General features: G+C 39.9%; 1 protein-coding gene across 4 annotated transcripts in view; it reads right to left on the bottom strand.

Annotated features, from left to right (window-relative positions):
- The window catches only part of ELOVL5 (ELOVL fatty acid elongase 5), a 69,188-nt gene that overhangs the window by 30,903 nt on the left and 18,222 nt on the right, over window positions 1-20,063 (bottom strand). Inside the window, exon 1 of one of the 4 annotated variants that reach the window (XM_073224332.1) lies at window positions 5,459-5,481. The exons of the other annotated variants lie outside the window; for them this stretch is intronic. The gene's annotated coding sequence lies outside the window, so the exon portion shown is untranslated. Of the gene's footprint in view, window positions 1-5,458; window positions 5,482-20,063 lie in introns of those variants that run through there. 4 annotated transcript variants of the gene reach the window in all.

The following is a 20,063-nucleotide window of genomic DNA, read 5'->3' as shown; positions in this document are numbered from 1 at the left end:
CAAGTTAAAAGAGAGGCATTTGCTTCTGCTCCTTGGTTGCCACTAGTCAATTAAAAAGTATAGCTGACCCTTGAATAATGGGAGAGAGAGTGAAAGAGGGGTTAGGGGAGCTGAACTCATGCACACAGCTGAAGATCTGCATATAACTTTCAACTTCCCAAGAACTTACCTAACAGTGTACTGCTGACTGGAAGCCTTACCGGTAACAACAAATAACTGACAAATACACACTTTATAATGCATATGTATTATAAATTGTGTTCTTACAATACAGCTGGGGAAAATGTTTTTTCAGAATTGTCACAAATCTCAAAAAAATTTTACAGTATGTTTACTGAAAAAAAATCTGTGGAATATGCTGCCTACAAGACACATATTTCAAACCCAAAGACAAACAAAGACTAAAAGTGAAGGGATGGAAAAAGATATTTCATGCAAAAAATAGAAAGAAACAGGAGTAGCAGTACTTAGACAAAACAGATTTCAAAAAACAAAGAAAATAACAAGACAAAGGACATTACATAATGATAAAGAGGTCAGACCAACAAAGGATATAACCAATATAAATATCTATGCACCCAATATAGAAGTACCTAAATATGTAAAAGAAATACTAACAGAATTAAAGGGGGCAATAGAATGAAATGCATTCATTTTAGGAACTTCAACACACCACTCATTCCAAAGGACAGATCAATCAGACAGAAAATAAGTAAGAAGACAGAGACACTGAATAATGCATTAGAACAGATGGACCCAACAGACATCTACAGAACACTCCACCCAAAAGCAGCACGATACACATTCTTTTCAAGTGCACATGGAACATTTTCCAGAATAGATCACATACTAGGCCACAAAAAGAGCCTCAGAAAATTAAAAAAGATTGAAATTGTGCCAACCAGCTTCTCAGACCACAAAGGTACAAAACTAGAAATAAATTATGCAAAAAAACAAAAAAGCCCACAAACACATGGAGGCTTAACAACATGCTCCTACATAATCAAAGGATCAATGACCAAATTAAAAGAGATCAAGCAATACATGGAGACAAATGAGAACAACTCAACAGCCCAAAACCTGTGGAATACAGAGAAGGCAGTTCCAAGAGGAAAGTATATAGCAATAAAAGCGTACCTCAAAAAAGAAGAACAATCCCAAAAGAACAGTCTAAACTCACAATTAATGAAATTAGAAGAACAACAAATGAGATCCAGAGTCAGTAGGAGGGACATAATAAAGATCAGAGAAGAAATAAATAAAATCAAGAGTAAAACAATAGAAAGAATCTGTGAAGTCAGGAGCTGACTATTCTAGAAAATAAACAAAACAGATGAATGCCTAGCCAGACTTATCAAGAAAAAAAATAGAGTATACACACAAAAACAGAATCAGAAATGAGAAAGGAAAAATCACTATGGACACCATGGATATACAAAGAATCACTAGAGAATACGGTGCCAAATTATATGCTAACAAACTGGATAACCTAGAACAAATGGACAACTTTCTAGAAAAATACAACTTTCTAAGACTGACCCAGGAAGAAACAGAAAACCTGAACAGACCAATTACCAGCAACGAAATTGAACTGGAAATCAAAAAACTCCCTAAGAACAAAATCCCTGGACCAGGTGGCTTCATGGCAGATTTTTATCAGACATTTAGAGAAGACCTAATACCCATCCTCCTTAAAGTTTTCCAAAAAGTAGAAGAGGAGGGAATACTTCAAAACTCATTCTATGAGGCCAGCATCACCCTAATACCAAAACCAGGCAAAGACACCATAAGAAAAGAAAACTACAGACCAATATTCCTGATGAACATAGATGCAAAAATACTCAACAAAAATATTAGGAAACCAAATTAAAAAATATCAAAAAGATCATTAATTATAACCAAGTGGGATTTATTCCGGGGATGCAAGGATGGTACAATATTAAAAATCCATCATCATATACCACATCAACAAAAAGGACAAAAAGGACAAAAATCACATGATCATCACAATAGATGCTAAAAAGCATCTGACAAAATTCAACATCCATTCATGATAAAAACTCAACAAAATGGGTATAGAGGGCATGTACCTCAACATAATAAAGGCCATATACAACAAACCACAGCTAACATCATACTTAACAGTGAAAGGCTGAAAGCTTTTCCTCTAAGATCGGGAATAAGACAAGGATGTCCGTTCTCACCACTTATATTCAACAAAGTACTGGAGGTCCCAGCCATGGCAATCCAACAACAAAAAGAAATGAAAGGCATCCAGACTGGTAAGGAAGAAGTTAAACTATTACTGTTTGCAGATGACATGATATTGTACATAAAAAACCCTAAAGAATCCACCAAAAAACTAGTAGAACTAATAACTGAATTCAGCAAAGTTGCAGAATACAAAATGAATACACAGAAATCTGTGTGCATTCCTATATACTAATGATAAATGAGCAGAAAGAGAAAACAAGAAAACAACTCCATTTACAATTGCATCAAAAAGAATAAAATACCTAGGAATAAACCCAACCAAGGAGTTGAAAAGACCTATACCCTGAAAACTACAACACATTCATGAGAGAAATTAAAGAAGACACTAATAAATGGAATACATCCCATGCCCATGGATAGGAAGAATTAATATTGTCAAATTAGCCATCCTGCCTAAAACAATCTACAGATACAGTGCAATCTCTATTAAAATTCAAATAGCATTCCTCAATGAATTAGAACAAACAGTTCTTAAATTCATATGGAACCACAAAAGACCCCGAATAACCAAAGTAATCTTGAGAAGGAAGAACAAAGCATGGGGGATTATGCTCTCTAACTTCAAGATTTACTACAAAGCCACAGTAATCAAAACAATTTGGTACTGGCACAAGAACAGACCCATAGATCAATGGAATAGAATAGAGAGCCCAGATATAAATCCACACATATATGGCCAATTAATATATGATAAAGGAGCCATGGATATACAATGGGGAAATGACAGCCTCTTTAACAACTGGTGTTAGCAAAACTGAACAGTTACATGTGAGAGAATGAAATTGGATTATTGTCTAATTCCATATACAAAAGTAAACTCAAAATGGATCAAAGACCTGAATGTAAGTCATGAAACCATAAATTCATAGAAGAAAACACAGGCAAAAATCTCTTGAATATAAGCATGGGCAACTTTTTCCTGAACACATCTCCTCAGCAAGGGAAACAAAAGCAAAGATGAACAAATGGGACTATATCAAACTAAAAAGTTTCTGTACGGCAAAGGACATCAGCAGCAGAACAAAAAGGCATCCTAAAGTATGGGAGAATATATTCATTAACAACTTATCCAATAAGGGGTTAACATGCAAAATGTATAAAGAACTTACATACTTCAACACCCCAAAAAACAAATAACTCAATTAAAAAATGAGAAGGGGATCTGAACAGACACTTCTCCAAAGAATAAATCTGAATGGCCAACAGGCACATAAAAAGATGCTCAATATCACTAATCAAGGAAATGCAAATTAAAACCACAATGAGACATCACTTCACACCAGTTAGGAAGGCCAACATAGAAAAGACTAGGAACAACAAATGCTGGCAAGGATGCGGAGAAAGGGGAACCCTCCTACATTGCTGGTGGGAACGTAAATTAGTTCAACCATTGTGGAAAGCAGTAGGGAGGTTCCTCAAAATACTAAAAATAGAAATACCATTTGACCTAGGAATTTCACTCCTAGGAATTAACCCAAAGAAAACAAGGTCCCTGATTCAAAAAGACATATGCACCCCTATGTTTACTGCAGCTCTATTTACAATAGCCAAGATATGGAAGCAACCTAAATGTCCATCAGTAGATGAATGGATGAAGAAGATGTGGTATATACACACAGTGAAATATTATTCAGCTGTGAAAAGAAAACAAATCCTACCATTTGCAACAACATGGATGGAGCTAGAGGGTATTATGTTTAGTGAAACAAGCCAGGCATACAAAGACAAGTACCAAATGATTTCACTCATTTGTGGAATAAAACAACAAAGCAAAACTGAAGGAACAAAACAGCAGCAGACTCACAGATTCCAAGAAGAGACTAGCGGTTACCAAAGGTAAGGGGTTAGGGAGGGTGAGTGGGAAGGGAGGGAGAAGGGGATTAAGGTGCACTATAATTAGCAATCACAATATGGTGGGTCATGGGAAGACAATTCAGCACAGAGAAGACAAGTAATGACTCTAACGCATCTTACTATGCAGATGACAGTGACTGCAATAGTGGGGGTGGGGAGGACTTGAAAATATGGGTGAATGTTGAAACCCGAAGTTACCTTCTGGAAAAAAAAAACCTGTGGAAAAGTGTACTGGTACAATTCAAATCCCTGCCGTTCAAGGGTCAACTGCACTATTTTAACCATTGTTGCAGAAGGACATTCTTCCAAAGCAGTGGAGAGTCATCCCAGCAGCTTTGTAGTTAAGTCATCTGGGGTCCTTCCTCCCACTCTCCCTTGCCTTCACCCTCAACCCTTTTTCGAAGGCCCAGATTAGATGTTGCAAAGATTTTCTGGCATCTGGTAATCTCAGTCTTGCAAGTCATTTATTACACAGCAACTTCAATTTTTTTATGACTTGGATACTTATGTTTTCAGGTATTAAGGGAACACACTCTGCACCTCCTCAGGTAGAGCCCAAATCCTGCAAGGGAAAGCACTCCAATTTGTTCTACGTGTGCAGATATCTATTGCTGATACTATAAATGAGGAGATTTAGCTACTATTTCAAAATAAAATAGAGGGAAAACAGTACCAAGCACTGATCACAGGAGCCCACAATGGCAGCTTCCTAAACAAGGCGCTTAAATCTTAGTTGCTGAAAGCATTTCCTCAGGGAAAAGCGACTAGATGCTTGTGATGGGCACTCTAAGCAGAGAAGTTCTACTCTTGTTTATTACTTGATCAGTAAAGGCATTTTATACAAGTGTAGAAGAAACAAGGAAAAGAAACCAAAATGGTGACACATCCCTCTTAAAATTCAAGGGAATTTCTTCCTCACTGAAGAGAGACAGAGATGTATTTTTCTAGTTTTGGAAGGCAATATTTATGTAAATATACTTCATTTAAGAAGATCTTTTCAGCAGTAGGAAGAGGGAAAGTAACATGATCTTAGAAATTTTTCTAGGTAAGTTCTTATTCATAGCTGAAGAATAAAATGTACTGTCAAATTCAAATTCTTTCCCCATTTCTCAGAAGGGGGAGACAAGGACTCCACACACCAACCCACAGACCCAATAAGCATTTGGAGAGGGGTTCACTGAAGCTACTCTTGCACTTTTACCACCTTAAAAATGACTTAATTTTCATTTGAAACCAGAAGAACAAGGCTTTTGCCGATGACTTTTTCTTGGGCAAAACACATTCCATTATTCGAAAAGACAATGCTAGTTTATAAACAGGAGTTCCTTACTGGTGGATGAAGGCCAGTCTGCTGCAGATGGACTTAGACCTCTGCTCTCGCAAGCTTCGTGGATAGTAACTCATTAGTCCCCACAAGGCTGCAGTGACACAAGGTAAAAGGTCGTCTATCACATGTTGGGATCAGATCATCCCCATAACTGGTTTGATTTCTGTGCTCCCAATGATCCTCAGAATGTCTGCCATTCGTGCTACCAATCATAGATGACTAAGTTAACAAATATCAAAGGCCTACTGTGTGTCAAGATGTATACTGCTTGTTACAAAAATGATAGTGACAGAGATAGACATGGTCTCTGCCCCCTTGAAACTTAGGTGCAAAGACACCTGTGGGTTGTCACTTTTGGGTGGCAGTGGTTAGGAGCACGCATTCTGAAGCCTGACAGCTTGGGTTCCAATCCCTGCTGCACCACTTATTAGCCATGTGACCTTGGGCAAGTTACTTAACCTTTTCATGCCTTAGTTTCCTTATTTGTAAAAAAGTGCAATTATAGTAACTTCCTCATGTGATTAAATGAGTTAACGTATGCAAAATACTTAAGAATAGTGCAGGCACACAGTAAAGGCTGCAAACATACTTATATTATTATCATCATTGTAAAGACCTTTGGCACTGACCCATTTCACATTCAATATTTATGAAAGAGTTTTGCTAAGCCATAAATTGAAGTTCCCTGCAAAATCCAGGGGCAATGAAACTCGCTCACTTCCATACTTCGTAGCTTTGTTATTTCTGCTGTAGATGGAATCACATGCCATAACAATTCTTGCAAATCTGGCAATTTTAAAAGAAGTTTGCACATAAATTCTTTTGGAATGTTAAGGGGATGCTGATCATTGACTTCTCTGTAAGAGGAAGAACCAGTGTTCATACCATCTTTAGTACACAGAAGTGGTCAGTCTGTATCTGATATACCTTTTTTGTACTCCCAGTGTACAGCAGACGCACAATGAATTTATTCATCTACTACAACTGGAGAGCTGGTTGAGTTGATAAGGGTCACAAACCTTGGGTGGAGTAAAAAACTGAACCCAGGTCTCCTATCCTTTGATCTTCTGCTTGATTCTATATACCCCATGTGGACTTTCAAAGATCAAAGAAGCATATTCCTGAGTTTATTGTTAAGAGGATGGTGACAATGTGTATTAGTATTGATTTCAAATCCATGAGAATGAGATCAAGTTAAAAACAAAACCAGTTGTATTCATGTATGATGCTTGGTGAAAGAGGCCGTGGAAATCTCCAGAATTAAAACCCAAATGGAAAAATGATGGAAAAGGGAGCAGCAATCCTCTTTGGCTTCATTTCATATGCCCATCATCACTTACACCATATCTCAATCACTGATAAAATTATAGGCTTATTTTTTAAGTGTTGTGATTTATCAATTATACTGCAATTAATTATCTGTTCATTTGTTCACAACCCCCATTAAGCTCTCAGTTCTTCAAGCGCAGAACCTCTGAAGTTCCCATTTATAGCTTCAGAAAACCTGGATCTATGCCTGAGAGATTGCTGACTAGTGGTTGAAATGAATGAATGAGTGAATGAATGGATGCCTTTATGCCTTCTAGAGTTTCAGATCAAAGGGTTCTCCAATTTGTCTGCATCTCAGTCACCTAGAAGCCTTCAAAAACAGACTTTGTGGTCCCACCTCCAGAACTTTCTGTGACTCACCCTTCAATAACCTGATTCAATAGTCTATGCAGGCTGAGAAATGTCTTTTCGAAATGTTCCTTAGGTAATTTAGATGAAGAGCCTTGTCTGGGAACCACTGCTGTATTCCTCAATTGAGTTTTGGGACTCTAATAAAATCCCCTGCAGCTCTTGAAGTTTTGTCACCCAGACTATATTCCTATATTGCATTACACTGACCAAATCTAGATAGACTAGGACAGTGGTCTCAAGGACAAATATTTTTCATTTCAACAAATTCTGTTACAATTCCCTGTTTGCTTTAACTCCACCAGACTGGAGAAAAAAAATCATTTCCTTTCAAGTCATCTCTCAAGCTGAAATAAAACACCATTAAGTTAGGGATCTGTTTTCTCTCAAACACTGTTAAAATGTACACAACACACATAACCACATGCATTAAGAAGCATAAGCTCTTTCCCCATTCTGGAATGTGTCAGGAACAGAGAGTGTCAACCCCTGTCACCACTCCCTGAGCCAAGTGCCAGTGGTGGCCAAGTATGTAAAGCTCAGTGAGGGCAGGGGAACATTCTCTCTCTTGCTCCCTGTATTCTCCAGCAGCTGTTCTTGGCACATGGAAGGAATTTAGCAACTACTTGTTAAATTGTACTGAACTGGGGCAGTGTGGGGTAGGCTGAGTGGCTGCTACCACCAGAAATCATGGTACTTGGCCACAGCTGAGTGCGTATACTCTTGCAGCAGAGGTGGGCAATGGGAACGTGGGCAATGGGAAGAATCTGGACACTGGATGAGATGTGGGCTCTGGCTTGGGACCTGTTACCGCCAGTCCTAAACTGAGCCACTTCTTATTAGCTTTATTACCTAGATTAGACAGCCAAGGTTCCTTTCAGAGACTTTGGTTATCTGTGGAAGGCAACCTCTAGATGCCCCCTCACACACTGAGCCAGTGTTGTGTGTATGACCAATAGAACATGGCAAAAGGGACTGTATGTCACTTTCAGAATTAAGTCATAAAAGATATTGTGATTTCCATCTTGGTCAGCCACTGTGTTTCTCTGTCTCCGCTCTTCAGATCATTAGCCCTGGAGGAAGCCAGCTGCCATGTTGTGAGTGGTCACGTGGAGAGGCCAGTGTGGAAGACACTGAGGCCCTCTGCCACTGACTACCAGACCCTTTGGCCCTGCTCTGCTTCGGATGGCTGCAGCCCTCACTGCAACCTTAGAGGGACCCTGAGCCAGAACCACCAGACAAACGCCTCTCTGGGATGCCTGGCCCTCACACACTGGGGGAGCTACATGTCTGCTGTTTTTAGTTGCTAAATTTTGCAGTAATTTGTTACCCAGCAATAGATAAAAGGCTTAGAAATTAACAGGTCAGTGGGGTTGGGGGAAAAGGTTCTTAGTCTACTCTTTTCCCTTACCGGCTTTTCCTTCTGGTTACTCCACATGACCAAGACACCGATTAGAAGAAGCATGGCCCTAAAAAATGAATGCTCCCCCTTGATTTGATTGGAACTGAGAAGGAGACGAAGAGGCTTGTTATCTGAAGTACAGAGTTTGGTTATGAAAATATACTTTCATTATTAGTTGGAAGCTTAGCAGACAAGGGAACTAACATTTATTGAGTATTGTGCACCCAACTTTTCAAAGACTCAATTGGGTATTATCTCCATTTTCTAAATGAGGAAACTAAAGTTCAGAGATTTTAAATGACTTGGTTAAAAAAACAAACAAAGCCATTTACTTACCTGCAGGTTATGACTTAGGGTGGCCAATCCTGAGAAGCAAAATATCACATGGGAATAAAAAGGGAAAAAAATCAGGGAAGTCCTGGATGCACTGGGAAGAGTTGGCTACCCTACTATGTCCAAATCTTTGCAAATCACCAAAGTTAATTGTTTTTTTAGAGTACATTTTAAAGCTATCATTTTTGGCAGCTTACGATCTGCAATGAATTTTGAAATGTCACCTATGAAAGCGAAAACCACAAACTTTTCTAGTCTTTAACTCACAGTATCCAAGAAAGACTCTGTTTTTTTTCTGTGAAAAAGCAAAACTGCTGTTCTTATGATACAAACATGAAAATTTTTCAGCGTAAGTTTCTGTAAACTTCAGTTTCAAAATAGCAATCATGTCCACAAAGGAGTGGCAGGTGCTAGCCTGGGCCTTCAAAGGCTCTCCGGCCCTCCACTGTGGCTCACATGACTACTGTGGCTCTGCATGACAAAGAGGCCCCTAACACAGCTGCATACCAAGTCAATGCTCCAGCAGAGAGGCAGGCAGGTCACAACTCCCCCTTCTCCTACAGTAGCCCAGAGACAGCCAGCTGATACCACAGAGAACCTCAACATTGGCAGTGCTCAAGAGCTTTTCATATCTGGTAGGGTAGGAGGGCCACCTATCAACAAGTTAGCATTGCTCAAATAGCTCTGGCCCTTTCTGTTTTAAGAAGATCCATTTAACACCCATTAGGATAGCTATAAACACAAAGATGGACAATCACAAATGTTGGCAAGGATTTGGGGAAACTGGAACACTCATACATTGCTGGTGGGATTGTCAAATGATACATCTGCTGTGGAAATAGTTTGGCAGGCCCTCAAAGGTGAAACACAGAACTACTATATGACCCACCAATTCTACTCCCAGGTATATACTCAAAAGAAATGAAAACATGTAAGTCTGCTAATACTCAAAATAGCATTATTTATTATAGCCGAAAATGGAAATCCAAAATTGTCATTAAAACTAATGAGTTAAAAAAATGTACATGTCCATACAATGGAATGTTATTTGACCATAAAAAGTACTGATACATGCTACAACATGGATGAACCTTGAAACCATTATGCTAAGAAGCAAGACACAAAAGACCACCTATTACATGCATCCATTTACACATAAGCGCCCACAGTATGTTATTTCCTTGCCACCTTCCATGTTCACAAATGGAACATAGAAAACTTTAGATATCAGTAGTTTTGAGTTATCAGATTTTAGATGTTCTGTAATGAAAAAACATGAATGAAACATTTTTCCATTATGAAAATTAAGAACTGCTTTCTTCTATCTTTTGGGGCATTTTCTTATCAAACTACTAAAAAACAGAAAGTGATTAAGAAGCACTTTTATTACGTGACTCCACAGTCTACCTGGGTGTCATGTAGGAGTTGTATTTATGCTATAAAGTAGGCCTTTTGCTGCCTTTCAACAGGAAGGAGCCATTCAACCCCCACAGCTCTCCAGAGGACAGAGGACACTTTCCAGAAAAGGCTGAGATGACTTCTTCATAACCTGCCCTGGAAATTCTCCAACAAGATTAGATCTCTTCCTAGCAACGCTTTTCTTCTTTTCACCAAGTGCTACTTTCAACAAATGCACCACAGTTTAAAACCCCGTTGACAACCATTAAAGGTGAAATACTGAGAATGAGGCCCCTAAGGTGCTTATGTTTGAGTGGAACTGCAAGTATGTTAGCAAGTCATATTAATGTAACTGAATATCCTGACTGGCTAATGACAAGATTTTCCCTTCATTTCAATTCTCCCCAAGTACCAACATTCAACATCAACCTGTTATAAAAACCATTTTGCTGTAACAAAAAGAAGGAAAGTCAGTGATCAAATAACATGAAGTCAATTAGGTGTCCACATGCAGCCAGAACACCCAAAAAAGAGACACTTAACAGGTCCCATAATGAAAATTAAAACAGTTAAGAAGGCTAAAAGAACTTGTAAAAATCCTCTCCTGGAGAAGTCAATCAGGTGAAAAGTTTAGGAAATCAGGTTGTAAACCAACATATATCATTGTTCAACAACATGCTTTACTGAGCACCGAATGGATTTAAGACTTTGAGATAGGTGGTAGAGACAGAGAACATGGACCTTCCCTTAAGCTTAAAGACTTAGCTGTCATCCCCTTGGAACCCACATTTCAACTCATACCAAAACACAAATTCTGCACAAACCCTCGACAGCTCCATACACACACTCTCTCACACGCTCTCTCTCTCTCTCTCTCTCTCTCTTTCTCTCTCTCTCTCTCTCTCTCTCTCCTCTGAAAGGCCAGAACATCTCACTGATAGGGGAGGTGGTATGGATATAAAATAATACATACATAATACCTGCTTTGATTTGGAGAAGCTAACATTTTCCTAGGCAGGAGCAAATGAAAAAAAAAAGTTGAAGAAAATTAAGGTGACTACAGGTACAGTGACATGTTTAAAGTGTATGATGGTTTTCTCCAATGACTTTTTTTCAGGTACATGCACATATGCCACCAGGTGAAGAAAGGAAGAGAGAGTGTCTTAGTCAACTTGGGCTGCTATAACAAAATACCATAGACGGATGGTTTAAACAGCAGACCTTTTCTATTTTTCACAGTTCTGGAGGCTGGGAAGTCCAAGATAAGGTGCCAACAGATGGGGTTCCTGGTGAACGCTCTCCTCCTGGCTTGCGGACTGCCACCTTGGGTTGTGTCCTCAATGGCAGGGAGACCATGCTCTGGTCTCTTCCTCTTTTCCTAAGGGTACTAATCCCATCGCGGGGGGGCCCAATTTCATGACCTTATCTAAACCTAATTACCTTCCAAAGGTCTCACTTCCAAATATATTACACCGGTGGTAAGGGTTTCAAAATCTGGATCTGGAGGGGGTGGGGGACACAGACACTCAGTCCACAACAATAGTTTTCCATTTAAGATATGAAGGGAAGAACTGTTATAGAGCCTAAAGAAAATGGCTACTTTTAAAAAACCAGGTCTCTAAGGCAAATCATTTTCATTTATCAAAACACATAATCTCTACAAAAGGGTTGTGTTCCAGATGCCAATTTGTAAGCTCCTATCTGGCCTTTGAAAAATTCTATTTTCTGGATTCTATTTTTCATAGAAATAGTTACATTAGTAGTTTTTAACCTTTTGGGGATCCCACACCAATTGTAAAAATCTGATTAAAGGAGACAATTTCTCTTCCCAAATGACAGAATTTGAATAAAACTGACATTTAGAGTACCCCAAATCCTAGGGAACTGTAGTCCCCAAATGAAGAATTCTAGCTGTAAGTGGGTGATAGATTTCCAGATGGGCCCTAAACTACTTAACTCATAATGAAGTGGCACCTTGAGGACTATAGATTCTCACTATTTCTATGAGAAAATATAATCTGTAATATGTAAATTTGTGTTATAATCATCTGGGTTCTAACACTTAAACACTGTAATATATCTTTGGTAAGAGCCTAAACCTGTATAGACCTGTATAGACCTCAGTTTCCCCAGTATAAATGTGCGCTTAATAATTTCTATACCTCATGGAGTTGTTGAAGATTAAATGAGATTTTATGAAACACATGCACAATGCATAAGCAATTCAATTCATGGCAGCTATTTTTATTATCATCAAACATCCCTCTAATGTACAATTTAATGCACTGTGACACAGAAATCCACAAGACAATAATACTGCCTCCACAGAGGTCAGTCTAGCAAGATTGAGAGAAGTGATTAAGTGATTAATAGATGTAATAAACTAATTGATTGAGGTGCCTTTACAAAATATGTATAGAGGAAAGTGGGAGGATAAAAAAGAACAATTTTACATGGGGATGAATGGGACAAGTGCGGCTTCTCAGAGTAATGTCTGAGCTAAGGTTTCCTAGTGGGGGATGAGATGGAAGGGAAGGGAGAAAAGTGGAAAATGTTATTGGCGAAGTAGGTAAGGGCTATAGGGTTTCATTTTAAACTGGGGGAGTGGGGTGAGAGTGGGGGTGTGCAGGAGGCTGGAAAGAAGGTGAGCTCAAGGTCAAGTCAGACGACTACTGCAATAGTCCACACGAGAGATGGAGGACATCCTAAGGCCAAGCAGGGGAGGAATATGCAGGTGTCACAGAGAAGAGATGCCCAGGAGTGGGTAAGGTGAGGGAGAGAAGGAAGTCCAAGCTGCGGCCTGCTCACTCTGCAGCCGGAATGAGGGTGCTATTCGAGGAGGCAGGGAGCACAGGGGCAAGCAGCCCAGAAGGGAACAACAGGGAGAGCTCCCACCAACTAGAAGTGTACTGCTCTGCTACTAATCTTACTAGTCACAGATCGATTATATAGTTTCAAACGTGCATGATGAGTTAGGAGGCAGGCCACTTATTTTGAATTACTGGAGTGTGAATCAGTAAGACATGTTCTCTTACAGGGAAAAATTTGGAAGATGTAATTTTTACAATTGGAAGATGTAACATTAGTTCATAATGTTAAGTATAGGAAGTTCAAGCTTAAGCGAGGACCTACGTCCCACATTTGTTTAGGGACTTATATACTCTTCTTGTTCTAAGAAAACATTAAGCCAGCTATGCTCTAATGAAAATCACATATTTTGAGGGGTTGAATTATTTAGCAAATTGCTATTTCCCTTGGCTAAATGGTCTGCTAATGACCAGGAAGCTTTCTAAAGTCATTCTCCTATCACATTAACATCTTTCCAAGAGAATCTAACAACCATTTAGAACCTAATGTAGCCCACCACTTCAAATGATTTTTCTCCCTTATTTTCAAGTCCATTTCTTTGAAAATCATAATTATAACAATAACAACTATCACTCAGTCCTTACTACATGCCAGTAATTCTGCTAGAATTTACAAGGATAATCTCACTTAAACTTCATGCCAGTCCTTTCACATACCTCTTTTCACAGATGAGTACACCAAGGCAGGGAGCGATTAGGTCATTTATCCCAAAGTCACACCAACAGCATGCAGTGACTCCAGAGCCTGCTCTTTTAACCAGTACATGCTGCCCCAATGTTACAGTAAAAATAAAAAAGGGATGTTGCAGAAAATTCAGAAAGTAGAAAAAATGTGGGGTTTTTTTGTTTCATTTTAAAGTAAGAACAAAAACCCACCAAGAGTGTGGCAGAGTCCCTGTTCCCCCTTCTACCATTAATAAGCAAAGTGATCTTGTACGACTTAACCTCTGAAAGCCTCAGCCTTCTCACCTGCATTATTCCCTTCAAATGTGACCAACAATAATACACACCTAATCAGATGAGGCGGTTCACTTAGAACATTGAGGATTGAGCTATGCTAATATAATAAACATTAATAATATATAAAATAAAATTCCATTTCTTCTACTTTTCTATGCTTTAAAAAAGCATATGCTTGTAATCTTGCACTTCAACACTGTGGCAATCACTTTCTTCATGAACCTAATTCGAGTTCTGGAGCTATATTTATATAATGCTTCATTCCCTCATTATTAGTCATTTAATCCCTTTCCAAGTTCTTACTGTTCTTAATATTGTGATGAATATCTTTGCACATAAAACTTTAACTGTATTTTAATTGTTTAAAAAGCCAGAAATTCGCTAATTAGGTTGTGGAATCTTCTTCAGACATACTGCAAAATTTCTTTCCAAAACACTTTTACCTATTAACAGTCCCACCAGCAGGGTCCACATGAACAGCTTATATGATTGCACCCCAGCCATAAAAGACAAAACAAGATTTTTTGCACTAATTTAGTCTAATACAAAATGTTCTATGTGTGTATTAAAAATATAAATCACACAGAAATCCCAATGGCTGATTAAAGAAACACTGAATATATACATTGAAAAATTGCACAAATAGGCATTTCTGGCTAATGCTCACAACAGAAAAATGAATAATTCTGTGTATTTGCTTTGTAAAGGATTAATTTGTGAATATAAGCTGGTATTTGTTAATTGGTCACTTATGTTAACAGTCTTTCTTTCAGGTAATTAGTAAACAGAATTGTCTGCATTCCACAAAAGTTCTCCCTTAAACCAGACAACTAAATATAATAGTTACCGGCTTTTAAAACCTTTAAGAATTTTTGCCTTACATAAATAATAGTGATCCTTGAGAACAGGTATGGATTTTAAAAAGCACAGTTCAAGTATTTTTTAAGTATCTATTTTGTGTAGGGATACAGACTGTTTTTTAAAAAACAATCTACAAGCCTACCACAAAACAGCCCTGTGAAACAAGAGTAAATTCATTTCTAGTAAGAAAGGCTCATAATACTAGCTTTAAAACAACCAAATGTTTTATGTATTTAAGAACCTGAAGAGCTCAACTCTTCCACAGTTGGTTCCTTACCTGTGTACACAACATTTTGCAGAAGATAGGCCAGCGTTGCCAATCAGGAGCCAAGCCAGCAAAATTCGGTTTAAGTCATTATCACACTATTGTCAGTAAAGCATCATAAACAGCTTGACGTTTCCAATCCCATACAGAGGCACTGAGAGAGCGGTCAGAAAAATATTTTGACTTGCTCACAGAGAAATTTCATATGCATTTCACAGACACAGTGAGAAACCCCACAGAGTCCTCTTGCCTGTACTTATCAGCTCAATCACCACATGCAGAATAAATATTAAGAAATGTAGGACCTGACAGCTTCAATTTAGAATCAACCAACTCCTACTCTGGTCATAAAAATCCTCATGACGACAAGTGGCCCACTATCTGAGACGTCAGTGACACTGAAAGGAAAATCTGATTAGCAACACCTGAGGCAGGCACTAGGATAAGCTATCCAAGATCTAAGAGGAGGAAATGGAGTTAACTCTGGCCTAACTTGTTCTAGCAACAAACAAATCTCCCATCATTACAGATTGTAACATCTCACTAATGAGTTAAGAGGATTTCATTATGAAACCATAATCTTCCTTTAGAGAGTGCCCTGCCCCCACCCCGCCTAAGGCTGGTAGCATTAAAAACAGAAACAAAAACAATGATAATAATCATCACCACAGCAACTAACAGTGAACATTTGGTATGTGATAAGCATATCATGCACTTCACATGCACTATTTAATCTTTTCAGTAACCATGTAAAGGGTTATTTTCCCCATTGTTTAGAGGAGGAAATGGAGGCTCACATATGAGAAGTTTTTGGTTATTGAGCTGGACTTGGCTTATGGGATTCAGGTTGTGAGCTGCATGGGCCCACAACCTGAGCTCTTAACTGCCTCTCATAATGAAATTACTTTTCTGCTAGGAAAATACACAAGTCCATTACACTAGCAACCTACAAATACCTGTAACGCACTACTGAGACCTAAGTAACAATCTAAGGTTTTGTGAGTAACAATTTATGCCCAAAGCAACCTACCACCAAGACAATGTTGTACAAAAGGGAGTGTCAGGGAGCCCATGGTTACAGCTGACTACATTACTTATGTGCCACACACTTGATTTGGTTTTTCTTCCTCATTCAAATGAATCATCAGTTTGGGGGCCTGTAGACAGCATCAATGTCATATTAATTCTCAGGTAGCAGGCCTGCTTAGAAGTACATAAAAGCAAGTATTAATGACAGTTGCACTGATGCTATGATCAGAAAAAATCTAAAGTGGAAACTTCTGGTTTGAGTGTTCTGGAGTATAGTATGATATGGAACATCTACCATATTCAGCACTTGCTGGTTCCTACAGCCAGCATGAATCATGAATTTGCCCATATCCCTTTAAAATATAGATATGCAGGCATATAATAAAATCAGTTAGAGAATTCCATATCTATGTTTTACATACATTTATGTAGTTAAGAATACACATTTAAAAAACATGGGTAGAGTTAAAAGACTTTTTAAAAAATGGGCCTATGACAATGTTTTAATCTAGTCAATTAAAACAAAAAGCTAAAGAATGAACAACTGTGGAAAAAAAAAAACCCAGAATTTCTTTCTAAAGATCCAAAGAGGATCAAAAAAGGAGAACCATTAGCTTGAGATTTGACCTAAGGAAGAGCTCTCAAGGGTGCAAACATTAGAAAAGGCCTGTAGGTCTACCGCATAAATAAGCCTTCCACCTCTCTTCAAAGGCTGGGAGGCCAAGGAATTTTGAGGGTACTGATAACCCTATTCCACACAGACAGAGAAAAGGAAGAAAAGCACTGTTACAAGTCCTCCAGTCTCCTGGCTATGCCCATGTTCCAGGCCTCCTTTCTAATGTGAAAATCCTGTCCTACAGTGAAGCTCTTTCAGGAAGCTCAGATGACAACTTAGCATCCAAAATGCCATTTGCTTCGCATCTGATTTACTAGTGACCCACTTCTCAGTTGTTTAGATGTCCTATCCAAGAGCAAAATAATTTATGCAAAGACACAGCAAAGTAGAATCACTTGGGGGACTATCCTTCAATTTAAAACACAAATTCGAGGCTAAGATACCCATTACTGCATCACAGGCCAAATGTATGACACTTATACCCAAATGCTGTTTTTTTAAGTGTCCCTATCTCATCTATCACTTATGGGAATTTATGAAGATCACGAGCCATTTGTAGGTACTTACACATGCCAACCATTTATAAGCACTCTTCTGGCTGGAGTGCACTTCAGAGAGTCTGTAACTGTTTAACATATCTGGAATTGCATATACATAGAAAGTTATCTCCGCGGGAGCACCCTGTAAGAGACAGGGATAGCCAAAGGGGGCAGGTTGTGTGCTGAGGAGGAAGAGATCTGGGGCTGGACATCCAGAAACTTCCTCAGGAATGACCTGAACGGATACAAGCTTAGGAGGTGTGGGGAGGCCAAGGAAGTGGGGAATGAGCTGCTGCACTCTGGGCAGAACATGACACTGGGTGGGCCCAAAGAATGTTACCAATTCTACCCCAACTTTATTAAGCAGCCAAGCAACTACGCTTCACCTTCATCAGAAAACCACATCAGCAATGATTCAAAGTGCACTAACACATGCAAACACCCATAAATATTTGTTAATTGATTCTGAGTAGGGGATCAGAGAAGCCTTCACCCAAGTAGCATGTGCTAGGTTATCAAGGATTTTACAAGGTGGAAGGCCTAAGAGGCAGAATCTTGATGGGTATTTCAAGCCGAGGCACAGCATGAAATGCGGCATGGAGACATGAAGGGATACAGTAGGCAGGAGGGGCAGGGCACCAGGGTGACTCAATCAAACCATTGCTTAACCTGCTGATGCTGTCTCCCAAGTACCTTATAATCATCTACCTCCTCCCATCTGCACTACCATTCCAAACCAGGGCACCATTTTCTTCACTTGTGCTCCTGGCTGGCTTTCAGATACCCATTTTAACCCCCTTCTCTCCATATCCACACTCCACTAGGCCAGTTTTTAACCACCAATATTGATCATGCCATTCCTGGCTAAAGACTTTCAACTGTATTCCCTTGTTCTTTGGGTACAACCTACAACCCCTCACTTTGCTTAAAGCTGGGTTAAGTCCCTTTTACATTCGAATCACACCCCAAATACAAATTAACACTTAGTTAGTACTAAGTCCTTAAAGGCAAGAATTGTGCCTGTCTGGTTCACCATGTACCAGCACATCAGCCCTCAGCACACAGTGGGTAACCATTATGTATCTGTGGCATTGATGCCAGGGTTCTTGTTTGCGGAGTTGAAGAATGAACTTAGCAAACACTCAAGGTAGGAGAGCCACGGAGAGGCTTTTATTTAAAGATAAAGTGAGAAGACAGAGCTCCTGGCCCACCAGAAGGGAACAAGAGAGCCCATAATTGTGTGTTGTCTAGGGGTTTTATAGGCAGTAGAGGATTTTTGGTAATGCGATAAGGGGCTTAGGAATGTGGACTTGTTAAAAGTGGTCTTAGGATGTTTGTCCTTGATGAGACATTAAGTCCCTTTTAGCATGCTAAAGTGAATCTTATACATGATTATAAATGATTAACAAAATAAAAACATGGGCTATGCAGAGATACTTTCCTTTATTTGGGGAATATTAACTGATCTCACTGAAGAATGACTCTAGAGTTTAATCCGGAGTTTGGTAGGGGGTTTCCTTGCATGTTGTTACACTGCTCTGACTATAATTAACTCGCCTTGCTTTTTCCGGAGGCCCTCACCCTACTCTGGCTACATTTATGGTCCCTGTCTCAGCATGAGTGGTAAGCTGGGTTGTGAGGCTGGAGAGCAGCCTGGGACAAAATGTGGAGAAGACCATGGAAGCCAGGTAGTCCTCTGACCTTTATTTGTGGGCAGCTGGGAGAAGACAGCTGGGCCCTGTGGAGGCCTTGCCTTTGATACCACTGCCCTCCACTGCTGCTCTCGGCACCAGCCAGAAGGCTGACTCAACCCTCATCAAAGGAAGCAGGGAGAAATTTAAGTCTGCTTCCCACCGCCCTGCTGCGAGCTGAGTGAGAAGCCCTCAGGGCATCGTGTCACTACCCGGCAGGCCATGACCACAGGGCCTCCACCCGACTTGCCCCCATGACACTTGGTCTGCCCACCTGCTCACCGTGACAAGTTACAGGAGGCTCTGATCCACAGGCAAAAGAGATTACTCCTGCTTTAGATGAACTCATGTTTCCACATGTATTCTCTAACTTGGGACCCCAAATGTACCCCGTTTTGAAATAGGGCATTCCTCCCCCTTGTTGGTCCACAAGCTCCTTGGGGGCCTCTCAGATGCATCTGAAACTGGCCCCCAGAGGAGGAGGGCAGGAAGAGACTGAAGAGAGAGGCAGACCACTTGAGGTTGGCAGGTGGCAGGCTTAATAAACAAGGGGACTTACACATAGGGCTTGTCTTGGGCGGCTGCAAGATGAGCAAATCTCCTCATATGCCTGCCAGAATCTCAAGTTTTATATAGAGGCCTCAACTGGGTTGTCAAGGTATTTATCTAGATGCTCTCAATACCACATTTATCTCAAAGCTGTGTCCCTGGGGCAGCCTGTGGGGGGCAAGTGGAACCCACATTTCAGTGACAGGGGAAGGGGTGAGGAGCCTCCATTGCCGGGGTCCAGCTCACATGACTACTGAGGGTCACTTCCTCTCAGTGACCTCCCTCAACACCCCTCTTAGAGCAAGTTCCTACTGCCCTGTCTCCCAGTCATTTGCTATCAGTGATTATCATCACCTGACCCAGACCTGGCCCTGGGGGTATGTTTCCCTGCTCAGACTGGATCCCCCACTCGGCACACAGA

Source organism: Manis javanica, chromosome 16 (genome assembly GCF_040802235.1).
Source record: "Manis javanica isolate MJ-LG chromosome 16, MJ_LKY, whole genome shotgun sequence".
Classification (NCBI taxonomy): domain Eukaryota; kingdom Metazoa; phylum Chordata; class Mammalia; order Pholidota; family Manidae; genus Manis; species Manis javanica.
The sequence above is the reverse complement of the archived record's forward strand: the minus strand, read 5'-3'. Positions and strand labels throughout refer to the sequence as shown.